This window comes from Dermacentor variabilis, chromosome 9 (assembly GCF_050947875.1).
Source record: "Dermacentor variabilis isolate Ectoservices chromosome 9, ASM5094787v1, whole genome shotgun sequence".
In the NCBI taxonomy this organism is placed as follows: domain Eukaryota; kingdom Metazoa; phylum Arthropoda; class Arachnida; order Ixodida; family Ixodidae; genus Dermacentor; species Dermacentor variabilis.
Genome location: NC_134576.1, coordinates 149,852,552 through 149,870,301, shown reverse-complemented (window position 1 = coordinate 149,870,301; position 17,750 = coordinate 149,852,552). Strand labels below are relative to the sequence as shown.

Sequence of the window (17,750 nt, the reverse complement as noted above, 5' to 3'; positions counted from 1 at the left end):
TGATTTAAGGTTGGGGAGATGTGGGGATGCGCAGCTCTCACGCATCCCCTGATACGTTGTTCTCCCGCATAGCTCCCGTCTCCCGTAATCCGGCTTCGCCGCGTGGCCTGGGGCCCGCAGCAGTCACGGTGTGGTTTAAGCGCAGTACGAGAGATGGTGCGAGTGTTGCGCTGCTAACACCGCCTCACAGTGGGGTTACTTAGGTGCAAAGAGGAAAAGGCGCTTCCTCTTTGGCTGCAGGTCGGCGAGTGCCACGGACGTCCCGTGCGTGCACTGATCCTTGCTTCTACGAGACCGTCTCGCGTGGCCTCCTTCGAATGCGCCACTGTTCGTGTGACCGTAAGCGCGAATGACCAGGCATTGGGATCCAGCATGGGGTGAACATATTTGCTCGTTATCCAGTCATGGTGAGTCGGACTTCCGCGATTTGTCGCGCGTCCATCGGCATGTTTTGTAGATAGCAACTCGGCTAGCAGGCGTTGATCTTTGAAAGGTGCAATTAATGCCCTTGCGATTGTCTGCCCTACTGTGTTGCCGTTCCTTTGTCCCAAGAGCATGGATGAGAATCGCACAACATCGACCGAACCAAGAACTGGGACAAGCTTGCCCGTGTACGTTCCTAATGGATCAGCCACTGCCTCCAGGGGCAGATGCACCCAGTTCTGCTGATAGATTGCCTTTGGCATCACCGTCACTGAGGCGCCCGTGTCTATTTGCATGGTCACGTTGTGGCCCTCTACATCTACGGTAACATAATACGCAGACTTGTTGCTGGCGATACTAAAAATATGGAAATCATTCTCCGATTCTTCCGTGGAGTCATCCACCCAATTTAGTTCTTTGCATGGTTCGGTTCCCAGCCTGCGCATCGTCCTTAGATGACCTTGCGTGCCACAGTTGTGGCACTTGTACCTGTGGTATCGAAACGTTCTTTCCAAGTGGTTTTTTCCACATCAGAAACATTCTATCGGTTCTGTCCTGACTCCTCGCCTGCGGTTCTCTCTGACAGGGCGTTGGCCAGAGAGCTTGCCTATTTGCCTGCTTTCAGCTGTCAGGTCCGCCTGACGACCTGCTTCGTCAGACTTAATCTGTTGTGACCGCTTCGATGCCATTTCGCGGTTCAGAGCAATTTTGCAAGCCCCTTCAAAGGTCAGAACCCCGGCGTCTGCCGCGCACAGCTCCCGCTGGGTGTTTATGCATTGTGGCCCCACTACGAGCCTGTACCTCAAGGCTTGGTCAAGAAAGTCACCGAATGCGCAACTTCTGGCTAAGTTCTTCAGCTGGAGTATGAATTCTGCAACGCTTTGTTGTTCAAACTGTATGCGGCGGTTGAATCTGCACCTTTCTGCTACGATGGCTTTTCGGGCGCTGTAATGGTTCTTCAGAACCGCCTTTGCCTCATCGTACGTTTTACTGGACGGCGCATGGGGTGCAAGCAGGTTTTTCAGTATTTCGTATGATTTCGGTCCTACAAGTGTCAAGAATATGGCTAATTTCTTGCTGCCAGCTACTTCATTTGCCTCCAGATACAACTCAAACCATTCCACGTACGAGTCAAAACTTTCGGCCTTCTCGTCGAAACAATAGATTCTTCCCACCTTTGACATGTTGGCTGTTTCCTTGAGGTTCCGCCGCCCTGGCCTGGTTGCCTGCCCCACTTGTTGTCAGCAGCCACCGTGGTCCCGGGAAGCCACTTCCGTCGGTCCCACCCTCGTCGCCATGTGTTGTGTACTGCGCGGACGGTGACGCGCACAGGTGCGCAGCGTGACGAGAAAGTAGACCAACGAGCTCCGGAACAGAGAATGCTTTATTTGGAACAGCGTGTGCCTCTTACACACACTGGCAGTTGCCTAACCACTTCCGATAACGGAATGACACCTGTCGGCGCTATCACAGTGAAGCCGACTGAACCTTCACCGCTTGCCTTCGGAGCGCCAGTTATCGTGACCTAAACAAGTTGACCTCCGATGCGAAGCAGACTCAGGGTGTTAGGATCGGCCTGCAGGGGTACTTCTCTCAAAGCTATTTCAGCCCGCTGCAGGTGCGTCGATCGATCCGGGGTGGCGGCGCCCTTCAGAGAACCAGCGAGGACAGCGCTAACCAACCATGAACTTACTTCAGGGAACTGCAGACAACGAGCAGCCACGCGGCGGGGGTCAGCTCAGGGGAGTTCTCGAGGGGAGGTAATTGGCGGAACCTCCCCATGTGCTTTTCGAGACACCAGACAATGGACTGCAGCGGAGGCCACTGTGCGAGGTCCGCTCTGGAATTTCGAGGCGCCGGCTGGGGTCAGGCATGACCACCTGGCTACGCGGACGCAGGACAATGGACACCACGACAACTGCGCTGCAAAGGTCGTCTGCCCGCGGAGGGGGCACTGAAACCTGTGTATGCGTGTGTGTGTGTTTGTAAACCGTCTCGAGAGACGCGGCTGGTTTACGATGACGTCGAACGTTTTTCCTCACCTAGAGATGTAGGGAATACGAAGTGGATATAACCAGCTGTGCTCATCAATGTACTCGTGAGCTGTGTGCTCGTTTGCTGTTTGCTTCGTCTTGCGTGCTCCATTTGGGAGTCACACTAGACTGTCGATATATCTCTTGTCTAAAATGTAAATACTGTAAATAAACCCTGTTCACCTAGTTCCTCCCAAGTTCCTCTCTACGACCTTCAACCCTTACAAATGGTGGCAGTGGCGAGATCGTCCGACAACTCCTACAACTGGTAACAGCGGTGGGATTGTCCGACAACTCTAATAAGGGCGATATACTGGCAGCGAGAGCCTACTGCCCACCACCACCGCTGTCTGCCTCTCTCGAACCTCGTTGTGCATGGGCTGGTGGTGACACGTCACCCGGTAATTCCCCGAAATGCAAGGCGGCCTCAGCCACGAGAGAACTCCAAGATGTGTGTGACCCTTCTGACTGTGCTCCCGATCCGTACTTGCACGCCCGGGCGTGCTGTTCTGCCTCGCACGGCCAACGAAAACTCGAGCCCTGTGTCCTTGCACACGAGGGTAAATCTGATCGCAGTGCCCCTTTGGCTAGCGAACGGAAGCTACCTAGCGCCCGAGACGTGCCCAGGCCCCCTCAATTGGACCGAGGCGTTATCTGCTACCATTGTCATGAACATGGCCGTATTGCCCAAACATGCAAAGCGTGCTGCCTGATGCAAGAGCCTCCTTGCCCGTCGGGAAACGGCGTGAGCCACCGGTGAGTTGCCCCGCGCCAGCGGCAACAACAGGAGCGCATGGTGGTGAAACGCAACCTCTGGCTCAAATGGCGTGACGCACTGGAACTGGCTGTTCCCCACGCCAGCTCCCAACGCTGGCGGGGCTTTGGTCTCACCGTATGGCGAGGAGGTTATGGCTCATTCGCGCCGGCGTTCTGTCTGCATTAGAGCCTGCAACACCACCTTCTACCTCGCGAGCTGCACGGCTGCCGCGTGCGGCTCTGTGTGGTTGGTTGTGAGCTGGGAGAATTGTGTGCGCCGTCAGCGCTTTGTGCATCTCCCGGGTCTGTCCGGGCCCGTGTTTCTCGGATGTAACTTCCTCGCACGCACAGGTATCATGAGTGACGTCGCAAGCGGAGACTACAGGGCAGGCCCTTCTGACCCCCTGCAACCCTTTGCTACACTCCCGCTAGCCGCGGCAGCCCCTCAGACGCCGGATGCCACAGGAGAGCAGGTGGAGAGGAGTTCTAGCACAACCCCCTTAGCTCGTGTCCCTCCCTCTGCCACCAACCCTGGCTCCTTGGTCACAACAGAAAATGGTTGGTGTAAATGGCTTTCTCACGAGCATTACGCTGCCACGGCAGTCAAGGTGCTCGCTACCTCGGCGACCACCCCGTTAAGCAGCAGCTCGGGCTGCTCGCTGCCGCCTTTGTCTGACAGCTTCTCGGTGCACGAGAAGGCACGCCTGTCATCGCTGCTGACTTGTTTTAGCGCAATGTTCACTGAACGACCGGGTTGCACCTCTCTTGCGCGACATCGGATCGACACAGGCAACGCACTGCCACGGAAATGCAATCCTCGCCTCGTTAATGTGGCCAAGAGGAAGGGAATTGTCAAGGCAGTGGATGAGCTGATTGAGACTGGTATTGTCTGACACTCAAACAGTCCCTTGGGTTCACCGGTGGTAATGGTATCCAAAAGAGACAGCTCTTATCGACTCTGTGTGGACTACCGCCGGCTGAACGAGGTCACAAGGAAGGAAGCTTATCCTGTGCCTAACATGGACCCAATCGTGGCTAGTCTAGGTGATGTGTGCTACACGACCCTGGATGATAGCCGCGGCTATCTGCATTCACCTCTCACCGAGGCCTTTACCAGTTTAACCGTATGCCATTTGTCTGCTCTGGAGCTGCAGCAACGTTCTAGAGATTGATTGACCGCATTCTGTGGGATGCTAAGTAACGCTATGCGCTGGCGTACCTCGATGACATTTTAATATTATCTTGAACATTCAAGGAGCACCTCTGCCACCTGGAGGACGTCCTCGAAAGGTTGCGTGCAACAGGCTTGACTCTAAACCCAAAGAAAGCCCATATAGTTGAGACTTGTATTTCCCTATTGGGCTTTACCATCGCAGGGGTCATGTTTTGCCGTGTGAAGAGAATGTGCGAGCTATCCTCGAATACCCAATGCCGGTGAACATTCAGGGCCGTAGGCGCTTTTTGGGAATGGTGAACTACCATATTTACTCGAATTTAATGCGCACCTTTCTTCCGATAAAACAGGTCCAAAAATTGCATGTGCGTTAGAATTGAGTACGACCCTAAATAAGCGTTACCATATCACCATCAGCATTTGAAAAATGGCCGCCTCGTATGCGCTTCTAACCTGGCTGCCGTAACTTTCTCCATGTGCACACCTGCATGTTGCATGTGTAACCAGGCACTGGTGTAACCTGTCTTCCCGTTTTCTGCATTAATTCAATGAGCATGGAAGCGCCGACTGCGAATACACGCAGAGAACACCATGTTGCTGCATTTAAAAGGAAAGTTATAATGTGTGTGGAGACGGACGGCAATCAGGCCGCATCACAGGCATTCGGAGTCCTTGAAATTTGCGTGCGGGACTAGAGCAAGCAAAAGGAGAATATTTTCGCCAGCAAAGCAACAAGGAAGGCTTTCAGTGGTCCGAAGCAGGGCCACTTCGCCGAAATAGAAGAGCTGCAAGCAGCAGAGCGGCCTGTGATGACTGATCTGCTCAAAGTACAGGCGATGCAGTTAGCCCTACAGAAAGGGCTAATGCGGAGTGACTTCAAAGCGAGCAGGTGCTGCCTATCAAATTTTATGAAAAAAAAAAAAAGCTTTTCTCTTCGAAGTCGGACAGGGATATGGTAAAAATTGCCCGAAGAAAATGAAGAGAAATTGTTTTCAGTGGTACTTTTTTAAGCTGCGCCATAGAAACGACTACCACTTCGGACAGATTGGAAATGCTGATCAGACGCCGCTCTACTTTGACATGCCTGCCACCCGAACCATTGAAAAGAAGGGGACGAAGCAAGTGCGCATCTTGTCTTCCGGCCACAAAGAGCTAAAGTCACCGCAATGCTTTGTTGCACTGCGGATGGGGACAAGCTGCCCCCGAATCTTCAGACAGAAGGTGCTCCCGAAAGGAATTGTGTTTCTGAGTGGCGTGATTGTGTGCGCAAATGAAAAAGGTTGGATGACCACAGACTTGGCCACTGACTGGATTGATAATGTTTGGCGGAAGAGACCCGGTGGCAGTTTGGGTCTATGTGGGAAGCTTGTGATCGACACGTTCATGTGCCACCTTGCCCAGCGCAGCCAGGACAAGCTGGCTGCCTGCAACACCTACCTTGTTGTGATACCTGGTGGCATGACATTGCAGCTCCAGCCGCTTGATGTTTGTTTGAACAAGCCGATGAAAGATAGAATTCGGGCACTCTACACCATATGGCTTGTCAGTGGCTGCCACGAGTTCACGCCCGCCAATAAAATGAAGCATGCCTCGCTGCAGGACATTGCTGGATGGGTGAAAGATGCATGGTGCACGATCCCGTCTGCCATGGTTAACAACGCCTTTAAAAAGTGCGAGATTTCTAATGCCATGGACGGCACTGAGGATGAAATGCTTTGGTCTGTTGATAGTGATAAGGCGTAGTCTGATAGTGACGACGAGTGATATCTATCGCGCCACGCAACTCGTACCGGCGCAGTGAAAATCTTGGCGGCAAGGTATGCCGCTTCCATTCGTGTTTTTATTCATCGCAACTTTAGTGTATTGGGAATAAATCTGTTTTTTCCTAATTAGAGAAAATAATATTTCTACATGAAAGCACAAGGTGCTCGGTATTGTACTCTTCTTTTTGTCATGGAAAACGGGTGCGCGTTACAATCAAGGTTCTCATTTCCTTTCTTTTTTTTTGGTCACCGAAAAAGGGTGCATGTTAGAATAGAGTAAATACGGAACTACAGACAATTCATCCCGAATTGTGCCACTCTCAAGCGCCCTTGACTGCACTGTTAAAAAAGTTGGCACGCTGGAGCTGGGGTCCTAAGCAGGTGGGTGTTTCTCGTGCACTATCCCGAGCTCTAGTGGACAGAGCCGAACTGAAGCTGCCCGACCTCAACAGGGAGTTCGTTGTCCAAGTTCATGCGAGCCACCTGGGTCCTGGGGCTGTGCTGCTTCAGGAGCACGACAGCGTACTCCAACCAGTTGCTTTTGCCAGCCGGTCACTTAACACTGCGGAGCGCAACTACAGCGTGACCAAAAGGGAAGTCTCTCGCTATAGTTTTTGCTCTCCTGAAATTTGACTGCTACGTCGACAGATTGCCGTTTGTGGTGGAGATGAACCGCATAGTACTTACCTGGCTTAAGCGCTTGCGCGAGCCCTCAGGCCACCTTGTGCGTTGGGTATTGACACTGCAGCGGTACAACTTTGTTGTGTGCTACCGGAAAGGGAGTCCGAACGTGGTGGCTGATGGCCTGTCGCGTGCCCCCGTTTCAGTGTCTGACCCTTTGGTCCGTCACTTCCATGAGCATTCGCACAAAGTAGAGACTGTATCCACAGTCTCCCATGACTTGAACGGTGCCAATTCGCACTCCGTAGAGACCGGAGCCTGTGTCTCCAATGGCTCGAACCCCTGATGGCGAAGTGATCCTCAGATTGCCAGCCTTGGGAGAGGACGTTTACCTGGTGGACCCCATTACTTCTTCGGGTATCATCTTCAGCAGGAAAGAACTACTTAAGGCACAGAAGAGCGATTTGTTGACAAATCGTTGACGGGTTCAAAGAGCCAAGCTTCCAAGAGGAGCGGGGTGGCAAAGCCGTCGGGCACACATGGACAGCTGGTATTGCTATTGGTGCCGAGTGCGACGCAGCTGGTACTGTTGCGGGCACTGATGGAGCTGATGGAGTTCTCCTGCGCTGTATCCCATCTGAGGAGGGTCGCCAGGAGTCTTTTAAGGCGGTGATACCCCACAGCCTAAGGAAAGCCACTTTGAGCTATTTCCATGACTCGCGGTTGACTGGACATGCAAGTGGCCTTAAGACTTTCCAAAAGTCGTGCCGCTCCGCTACCTGGCCAGGCAGGAAGTGTGATGCTGTTCACTATGCCTGCTCATGCCTGCATGCATGAAGCCTCACGTGGGCAAACCCCCCGGGCACATGCAGCCAACCGACAGCCAGCTACCTTTGCAAGTTGCAGCCTGTGACGTTATGAGGCCCTTTCCGAGAAGTTGGCGAGGCTACCTTTTTCTCCTGGCTGTCACAAATCACTTCACGAAATGGGTTGAACCTTTTCCCCTTCAGAAGTTAACGGCACGCACAATCTGGGACAAGTTGACCAACGTCTTTAGCCGGTTCGGCTTTCTGGCAGAGCTGATACCGGATATGCGTCCTACTTCATGGCCAAGGTCAATCGATCAATCAATCAATTTTTATTTTTACATAAAAATAATATACAGATGCTGGTATACAGAAGGAGGTCCAGGAAGAAGGAGGTGTTCATGGATGTGTGTGCTGCCTTTGGCATTAAGCACCGCAAGACAACCACGTATCACCCTAGGCCAACGCGACAGAGCGGATTAAATGAAACCTCAAGTCCTTGCTCGAGGCCTTTGCCCAGCAACACAGGGATTGGGATGTCTATCTTAACAAGATAGGCTTCTCCTTCTGGTCTACGGTGAACCGTTCGACAGTAAACGCCCACTTTTCTCAACTTCAAGAGAGCTGCAAAACCCCATTGATCGCATTTCGCGGACTGGCAGCAGGGAATACACCATGAAAGCCGGCCTTTCCGGCTACGCCGCGGAACAGGGCTCATGGATGGACACGGCCCTAGACCTGGCCCTTTCCAACCTGGCAAAAGAGCGAGCTGGATAGAAGGCCCAATACGACCGGTCACATAGGGACATGCACTACGGTGTTGGCAACCTCGTCCTCAGATGCAACCATGTCTTGAGTGACGGTGCCAAAGGCATCTCTGCCTCCCTGTCGGCCAAATTGTCGGGCCCGTACAGAGTGGACACCAAAATGTCCCCTTTGGTATACAAGGTGGCTGACTCCCAAGGGAGACCAGTCGGTGGTCCAGTTCACATCTCAGACTTCAAACCAGTTGTTGCCAAAAGCAGCGACTGGGGAGAGGGGGAGGCAGTCAACGAACCGTAGGCAAACCGTGACACGGCTGGCCCCAAGGAACACCACTGGTACAACCTGCGGAAACGCATCTAGACAACTTTTCTTCCACCAGCTCATAGCCGGACTTCATTCCCTACCAGACAGGAGAACAAAGAAATGCAGCTACAGTGCGGGGGCACACATGGAAGCGGTGACAGACCCTTGTGGCCTAGTATTCCCTCTTATGTGTTGCCCAAGTCTCAACCCGGCAAACGCCCCTTCTTGGACAATCAGCCAGGCGGGCACCTTTTTCGGCAAGTCAGCTATGCCAGAGGGCTTTCCTGTTGTTTCCCCAGTGTCGTTGACTCTTCCTCCTGAGCCTGGTCCCCCTGTGCCGCCAGTCTTGCGGACCACAAGGCTGCTGTCCCTGGTCCTGCCGCTGTGATGGACTCCTACCTTGGAGGGCCACAAACTTGTGCAAGCCTTGCCTCCTGCTGCCTAGGCTGCTGATCACTGTGGCTGGTGCACCCAGTCAAGCGCTAGCCCCTGGCCGAGGGTGGTTACTCCAGCTACTGCTGCTATAGGTTGGCTGCCAGTCATCCTGGTCTGCCGTCCCTGGCAGCATGCAATCCGGGGAGCCCAGCGACTTTCGTGTTTACCGCTGCACCAAAATTGCAGCGTGGCTGACCCACAATGCTGCCCCATTCCGTCCCTCCTAGGCTGGCAACCCTTCCTCCTGGCTGTAGGCCCTTCCTGGGGTGTGGAACTTTTGTGACCGAGGCTAGCCCCCCTGGCTTCACATCAAGAGAAGCAACACCTTCGCCTCTTTGACTGCTGTAGCACCTTCTCCCTGACCTGGTTCTGACGATGACGGTAGCACCCTCTTGGACATTGCCCTGTTGGCTTAGACTACTTTGGCTGAGTCAGCCTTGCCACTTGGCCTCTGTCAGCCTCCTTTGCAAGCTGGCCTCGGTCAATAGGAGAGGGGAATGTGGGGATCGAGGTGCCTTCGTGCGCCTCGTCATCGAGCTTGTACGTTGTGCTTAGCTCGATCTCCGGGAACCGCCGCCGTAATGGCAACATGGCAGACGCGGCTAGCGCGCCGGAGCTAATTTCCCGCACAAACCGTGCTTCTCTTGCCCCGGTTCCATTCACCGCACGAGCAAATGTCACCAGGACGTGCCCCGATTGGCCTCCAGAGTGGCAGCCCCCGGGCGCCCTCTCCACCCAAGCTCTCTTCCGTTGAGCGCTTCATCGCCGCGGCAGATGCTCCCAGGCAGGTCCGCAACGAGTTCGATACGTGGGACCTTTGCTCCCGCGACTCCTCGTTCACGCTTTTGATGGACCGCTTACCGGTTAGCCCTAGCGCAGCGGGCACGCATACTTTATCGGTCTTGCGGTGAACAAACCCGCGTTTAGTGGCGATCTGACTCTGGAGCTTTCTCTGTGCCGTGTCAGAGTCGACGAACCCTGCCGCAGCGCCTTTGTGCGTTGTGGAGTGGAGGAGCGTTGTGCCCTTTTCCTGACCGTTGGTCATAGGGGGAGCCTTGTGCAAACCTCTCCACAACGCAAGGACGCCAATGTCATATTTTCTGCGACACAGAGCCCTTGATGTTATCGTGTTAACACAATGATCTTCACACTATGCATGACTGAGCACTAGTGATGTAACTATCACGAGGAGTGCCTTCGTCATAGGGTTAATAAACGAGAAGAAAGAGGGTTAACCGAAGGGCCCGATTTTTATTAGTCGTATCGTAAGAAGCCAACAAACACTGACACCAAGGACAACATAGAGGAAATTACTTGTGCTTAATAAATGAAATAAAGCAACAATAAATTAATGGAAATGAAAGTGGACGAAAACACAACTTGCCGCAGGTGGGGAACGATCCCACAACCTTCTCATTTCGCTTGCAATGCTCTACGCCTGCGGCAGAAAGGATGTTCTACATCCGCCGCCAAGGTCTGCGAGTGGGGGCACTGGCTAACACTCCCAGGGTTCTACTAGGAAACATAAATACCCAAGAAAGTGGATGGGAAAACGCCGCCACGGTAGCTCAATTGGTAGCGCATCACACGTGAAATGCAAAGGATGTGGGATCTTACGATATTCGTCGTAGAGCTAGTATTTCAATGTCCCTAATTTCTAATCTAACAAGGAGTCTCTACTCGTGTCCTGCATTTACGTCAATTTCTTGCATACTGAAGCTCTGCTCGCGATATTATCGACGCTTTAGGCATTCTCGAACACAGATGGAGCAGGTTTCTCGATCTCCTAGGCTAGCCTAGGCAAACCCCGCATGCTCGCTGAGCCAGCATGCTGCTGCCCTACATCATTATAGTCAGTACTAGTTCATCTTGTGCGGTGGTACGCATATTCATTGAGTTCTATGGGAAGATAAATAGGAGTCAGAAAAGACTGCATTTATCCAGTCCTGTATTTTTACAGAAGAATTTGCGGTGTAACTTGGTGCTTTATGGAAGCCTGGAGTTTAACTCTTTCTGGCATGGTGGTCACCAGGGTGGCCGCCTCCTTTGGATGTTTTTCCTCTTGAAGTGTGCAAGTCTCGCATGCAGACTCTCAAGGGCACGCTCTTTCAAGCTTCCGCTACTTCAAGAGCAGTTGCATGTGACCTTTGGACTCCAGCATCACATGTGGCAACATGACCGCCATAGCGTAATTCACACTGAACGCAAAAGTGTTCTATCGAAAGGAACTTAAATTCTGTCCTCACTAGGCTGCAAGCATTGAATAACATATTTTATGGATCGAGATTTCATATTGTGTGAGAAATTAGGTGCTACACTACATTATTACAGTTTGCTATGTCACTGAAGGTGGTGGTCCACCTGCAGTGACTGCCATGCTTGAAAGGTCTTATAGCGCTGGTTTTTATAATACAGCAGAATCTCGTTAATAAGATCCCATTTCATACAACCTTCTGGTGCCAATATTTTCAATAGAGCATACAAAATATGACCCAATGCAGTTACACTTCCTTTTAACCAGTTAATACGTTTCCAGAAAACACAATCTTTCGGCAGTTCAGTACATTGGCAAACTGCAATCCGTACGATATGTCTTTCGGCCGCTAGATCGCATGTCAAAAAATGAAGGCGCAACGTATGCGTGCTCGAGCGCAGTGGGTGGCCACTACCACGGCAGCTTCCCTGTAGTACTTGCCTGCTTGTGTCACACAGAAATGATGCCATGCTCTGAGTTTCCATTTCCGGTATCAGCAAATCTCCTTGCAGGTGCGGGGCTGTCAGATTTATATCTATCGCCGCCAACCCTATTACGATAAGCATCTTCCCCTATTTGTTTCCCAGCGCATGTGCTGTAGCTCTGTTGGAAGCGTACTGCATGTTTTTAATAGGTGATAACCCAAACGCACTGCCATTCTCTGCTGCAGGAAATGAGAAGTGAGCGTCATTCTCACCCTGGCGCCATACTATTCTGGCAATGTCCACCAGTCGATTTCATTTTGGTTTCCTGTCGTCATCTTAACTCTTTCTGTACCGCACCCATTGGGCATCGTTAGCCCGCTATCGGTGGTTGGAAACGCTGCTTTCAAGACCTTCCGTGCTGCTTCACAGACACTTTTCCTCATAGGATGTGAAGGAGGAAAACTATGTTTTTGTTTTCTGAGCAGTTTGCTTTTTCCCCACCAGGCATTAATTTTTGAACGCACTTCAATGTTTTGCGATCGTCAAAGTAGAAAGCAAAAACGGTCGCCTCTGGGAGCAGTGTGCGCGCTTCGAAATATCGCAGATCTTGTGATTCCGCTGCATCTGGGGCTCATTTTATCAATGGATCGAGCAGCAGGGAGTCTGAAGATGCTGCCTTTTCGTCGGACTGAGTTTGAGAGCGATGACAACGAAAGGCAGCCCGGAACATCGGTGGCCGCAGCGTGGCAAGCGAAACTGTAGTGCTTGCATTTAATTTTTGTAGTGGAATACCTATTGAATGAAAAAATTTGATTTCTTCAGAAGTAGCGCCTATTAGATGGAAATACATTTTGTACTATCTCTCATAACTTTTGCTATATTTTATTCTTAGTAGGTATAAGCATGTCTTTACAAACATTAATCAATTTTATCCCACAACCACGATTCTGGCACTTCATATTTTTTATGACATACATCTCATTAATAAAAGATTTATGCATGGAACATTCATTTATTCTGCTTTTTGTTTATGAATTACATAAAATATTGAGTGCAGCATTTCCTTCAGGAAATCTGGCGTAACGTACAAACAACACCCATTTTTCCTGCGGTAGGGAAAAAGCTAATTCAAACAAATTTTCGGGCCCCTTAGAGTTCAAATTATCCAGATTTGACTTCGTGTGTGTGTGTATGTACAATAAGAAGAAAGGAAAACCAAGGGGCCGCATTTATATTTGTTTATGTAAATATATAGTAAAATTTCGCTGCCGAATTGGTGCACTTATATAATCTATGTCGATGACCTAGCTAGTACATGACTTGGAAAATCAAACAGCGCTAAAAATGGGGCCAAAAAAAAAGAAGACAGCGCACTATTGTGTGCCTTCTTGTTTACAGGCCAGACTTCATGCAGTCCAGGTAACACTAGAGACAATGACTGCAGTTCAGCCAGATCTTCTAGAGCCTGGTACGGTCATGGGTATGAACAGAAGAGGGCAGGCACTATTTTGCAAGTTGCCTATCACTGAATCGTGCTTTTGACAATGTGGGCATGCTATATTATTCTAAATTTAAATATACAGGAACGAAGCTTTGCACTTGAACTTTGATAATATCGTATGATGAAAGTTTCACTCACTTTCAGTGACCCGCTGTCCGACTTGTTTGAAGAGATATTTGGAAGTAACTTGAAATCATGGTACTATTGAGGTCATCACGCGACACATATTGTTATTTGATCACATTCGGGAATTGATGAGGCAGACAGTCCGAAGCAAGGCTGCTTCCTGTTAAGAAGACTTTGTTAAAATTACGGCATCCGTAGTTCACAGACAAATAAGGGCCAGTAGCTACAAGAGATTTGAATGTGTCGCGTCTGACACCTGTCTATTCTGAAAATTGCTAAGACGTTTAGTTAGGATGGGCTCTCCGCACCAAGCAGCATGTGTTATGATAAGGTAGCCGAGTCTCAGGTTGGTGACTGGTCACGGCCGTTAGGTGTTCAGCGTTCGGGCGGTGACGAGACGCTCTCCCTATGTCCATAAATATCCGCGAACTTTGTTCTTTATGATTTTTATGTGTGTGTCCCCACTCTCGTATCTACCACCCCACTCGCCTTCTTAAAATTCTTTTTCATTATTCATGGTCACACCCTTCAACATTCACCAGTTGAACGGAGCACTTTTATGTTTTTTTTTAAGCCCATGCAGAAACATTTTTATGTTTCTGCATGGGCTTAGATAATGAGGTACGCCCTCGTGGCAGCTTCCGGATTAATTTTGGCACTGTGGTGTTCTTTAATGTGTCCATAAACCTATGTACACGGGCGTTTTCTTTTTTATTTTGCTCCCACCGAAATGCAGTTGCTGTGGTCGGGATTAAACCCATGATGCCGTAGCCGTAAAGCTACCACGGCAGGCACAAAAGTGTTGCTTTGACGTGCAACTGAATCCGTATTGTTACCTAAGCCTTACAGTGCACTTTAATGTGGCTCTGCTTTTGCACGCCCTGTGTAAAATGTCTGTTTGACAAATTTTCATAGTGTTTATTTTTTCAGGAATAGCAGAAACAAATCGTACTGTACCTTCAATTTAAAATTTATCCATAATGCCCATAACCGCTGTCGTGTCCTCACGTCATCCTTTCTTTTTACCTTCCCCCTTTATATGGTAACTATGAGAGAAGAGTGGCAAGGCTCATTACTTGTTTCGCGACTGCGTCGCATCTAGCCACTCTCTGCATCCTGTCTACCATTCCATCTAGTTTCCCTCTGGACTTGCACATTAGTAGAAGGTAGGTGCTGCAATTTCTGCAATGCTTTTACGGGGGCTAATGTAGCAATGCCCAGGGAGCTCGGGAGAGCATTATGCACATTCAACGCGGTGCAAAGGCCGAAACAAGTTTCTTGCAGCACCTTTCGTTCTCTGTGGCACTCCTGTCATGTATACGCACACGCTGAACCACCACCCAACCATTCTCTAAAACCACTGCGGATGGAACCACAATCGCCATCGACAGGATCATGGATGTTGACTACGCAGTGCTGACAGCATGCGGCTGACGTGCGTACCGAGTCAAAATGAAGCTACTGCTTCCCGTAACCAATGCCGGAGATACCACAGCCGCTATCAATGCAATCATGGCCAGTGATCATGCAGTTCTGAAGACACGCAGCCAATGCGACGTTATGCGAGATGGTAAACAAAAGATTAAGGGAGCACGCGGCTTTCGCATCGTGAAAAATGACCAAAAACCGATTTTTCGAAAATCACATTTTCAGTTTTTATAACCCTTTCTCTACCTGATTCCAAAATATCTTCCCTGAAAACCGCTTAGAAGTGCTTTATAAAAATTGTTGTATCAGCTACAGCGACGAGAAGTTTTGCGGGTTTTTCAAGCCACGATATCTCCGTAACGGTGCAACCGAGCGCCGCCATCTTGGTCGCAACAGAAAGAGCATTTCTTCAGCTTCAAATCTGCCGCCTTCCTGGCCTCCTCCGAGCGAAAACAAATGCAGAAAAAGCAAGTTTCGAGGTCTCGCGGAAGTTCCTGATTGGCGGCGCGCGCCACGCGACAGCGGCGCGCGGCCTCGTTGGTCTCCGGAGCGGTTGCCCCGAGCAACAGAAAGTGAAGTGCCGCGCGTCGTCTGCTCTTCCCGCAGCTACGTTTTCCATCGCCCGCATCACGAGCCTCTCCATAGTTTCGGTAGTGGCTCTGAAGCTCCGTGGCATAGTTTCGCGTTGGATCTCGGCTGTGATCATGGATCGGCGACGGCGCAAGAAATACAAAACTTCGCATCCATTTGGCAGCCGTAAGCGCAAGTCTCCGATGCCCAAAAGTAAAGCGTAGTAAACAGCTTCCAGTGCTGATTCTGCTGATGTTCAGTGTGGCGCAGACATCGTGGACACACAGCAGCAGTTCCCTCAATGTATGGATGCCCCGGACCTGCAACCAAGCACCTCACGCGCCGACGTCTCGGACCCGCGACGACGTATCTTGCGCACCGACGTCTCGGACCCATGACGACGCACCTCTCGTGCCGACGACTCGGACCCGCGACCAAGCACCTCGGGGGTCGATGTCTCGGATCTGCGACCAAGCACCTCGCGCGCCGACGCCTCCGACCCGTGACCAAGCACTTCTCGCGGCGACGACTCGGACCCGCAACCAATCACCTCGCACGTGGATGAAACGCAGTCGAGATTCGGCAGTACAATTCAGGCTCGCTTGGAACCGCACTACATATCGATAGAAGCTTCTCGTGGGCGAGCCGAGACAGTGCAAGCATCACTCAGTTCTGTTTCGGCGACCGAAAGAAAAATGAAGCTCACAGGTGAGAGAGGAAGTTGTGCCGTTGTGGAGCTGTCGGATGAGTTTTTGGTGGTGCAGGTCACAGCACTGAATGCTTTGTACAAGAATGCGTTGTGCCAAGAATGCTCTCAGCCGGCACTGACTGTTCATTTGGGAACAAGGCATGGATTGGCTGCACGAATGCTACTGACCTACAATGCCTGCGGCATTGTTGGAAGTAAATGGTCATCGCCGCGAGTACAGGGTGGTAAGGCTTTTGACGTGAATATGCGTGCAATGCAAGCAATTAAAACCACCGGCAGAGGGGCAACTGCACTGACTGACTTTTGGTCAGTAATGAACGTTTCACACAGAGGCTTGCACCATAAGACATTCCAAAGACATCTGAAATCAAAATTCAGGCCTGCTGGTGAGATGGCTGCGGCAAGTCTCTTTTCTGATGCTGTGGCAGCCATGCGGAAAGTTTACAGTGAAATGGACCTGGCATTCACAAAAAATGTGACGGTAGTCTACGATGGAACATGGATGACACGTGGTCATGCATCCCATATTGGTGTGGGCACAATAATTGAATTTTACACTGGTCTGGTGCTTGACTGTGTTGTACTCTCGAACAGATGCCATGGATGCACGCTTCGGCCAAAAGAAAACGATGAAGGCTACAGTGAATGGAAAGAGAATCACCTGTGCCAAAAGAACACCGATGCAAACTTAAGCCGAATGGAGGTCGAGGCAGCGTTGATCTTGTTCAGAAGGTCACTGGAAAGGAATGACCTCCACTACACATCTATTGTTTGTGATGGGGATAGCCGTACTTTCCAGGCCCTTTGTGAAGACAAGGCTTATGGCTTCATTACATTCAACAAAGAGGACTGTATCAATCACGTGAAAAAGAGGATGGGTACAGCCCTGCGAACACTTGTCTCAAAAAGCAGAAGTAAACCAATTGGAGGGAAGGGTGGCCTGATCCAAGGCCTAATCAAAAAGCTCACCAATTATTAGGGCATGGCCATACATAACAATAGTGAAGTAGATGATATGCAAAGGGCCATAATGGCAACCTTCTATCATATCACTTGAACAGATAAAAGACCCTCATTATGAGCTCTGCCCTCCAGGACTCCTGAACTGGTGCAGACACCGGGCTGCAGAAGCTGAAGGTAAAGCTCCACCAGAACACAAGTACAAATTGTCAACACATTTCAGCTGCGTTGCTGCCTGTGTATCAACGCCTCTCGGATCCTCAGCTATTCAGCCATTGCCAAGGATAGAAGACTCAGAATGCAGCCGAGAGTCTCCACTCTGTCATTTTGTCAATTCTACCAAAAGAGAAAAATGCTTCATTGATTGCAGTGGAGACAGCTGTCAATGAGGCAATCTGCAAGTACAACGCTGGAACGCTCCGTGCATACAGACAGTTTTGTGCCTCACTTGGCTTGAAGTCAGGAAAGCATTCCCTTCAAAGAGCTGCAAAAAAGGATGCCCTACGAAAAAAAAAAAGGCATTGAAAAAACATCAGATGAAAGGCCACATGCCCAAGAAGCCCCGCTGTGCTAAGGACACCAAGGAATACAATCCTGGTGCATCTTAGAAGAGTGGAGGCAAGTTAAAACTTTGAAGGCGTTTTTCTCAAAACTGTGTTTTTGCCTTTCTGCTCAGTTTGCGGAGCTGATTTCTTTGT

At 50.5% G+C, this 17,750-nt stretch overlaps 1 protein-coding gene and 1 pseudogene across 19 annotated transcripts in view; one reads left to right on the top strand and one right to left on the bottom strand.

Moving 5' to 3' along the window:
- Positions 1-17,750, bottom strand: part of Wnk (Wnk kinase) — a 541,117-nt gene that overhangs the window by 190,757 nt on the left and 332,610 nt on the right. The gene's annotated exons all lie outside the window — the stretch shown is intronic.
- LOC142557920 (uncharacterized) lies at positions 9,754-17,660 on the top strand (annotated as a pseudogene).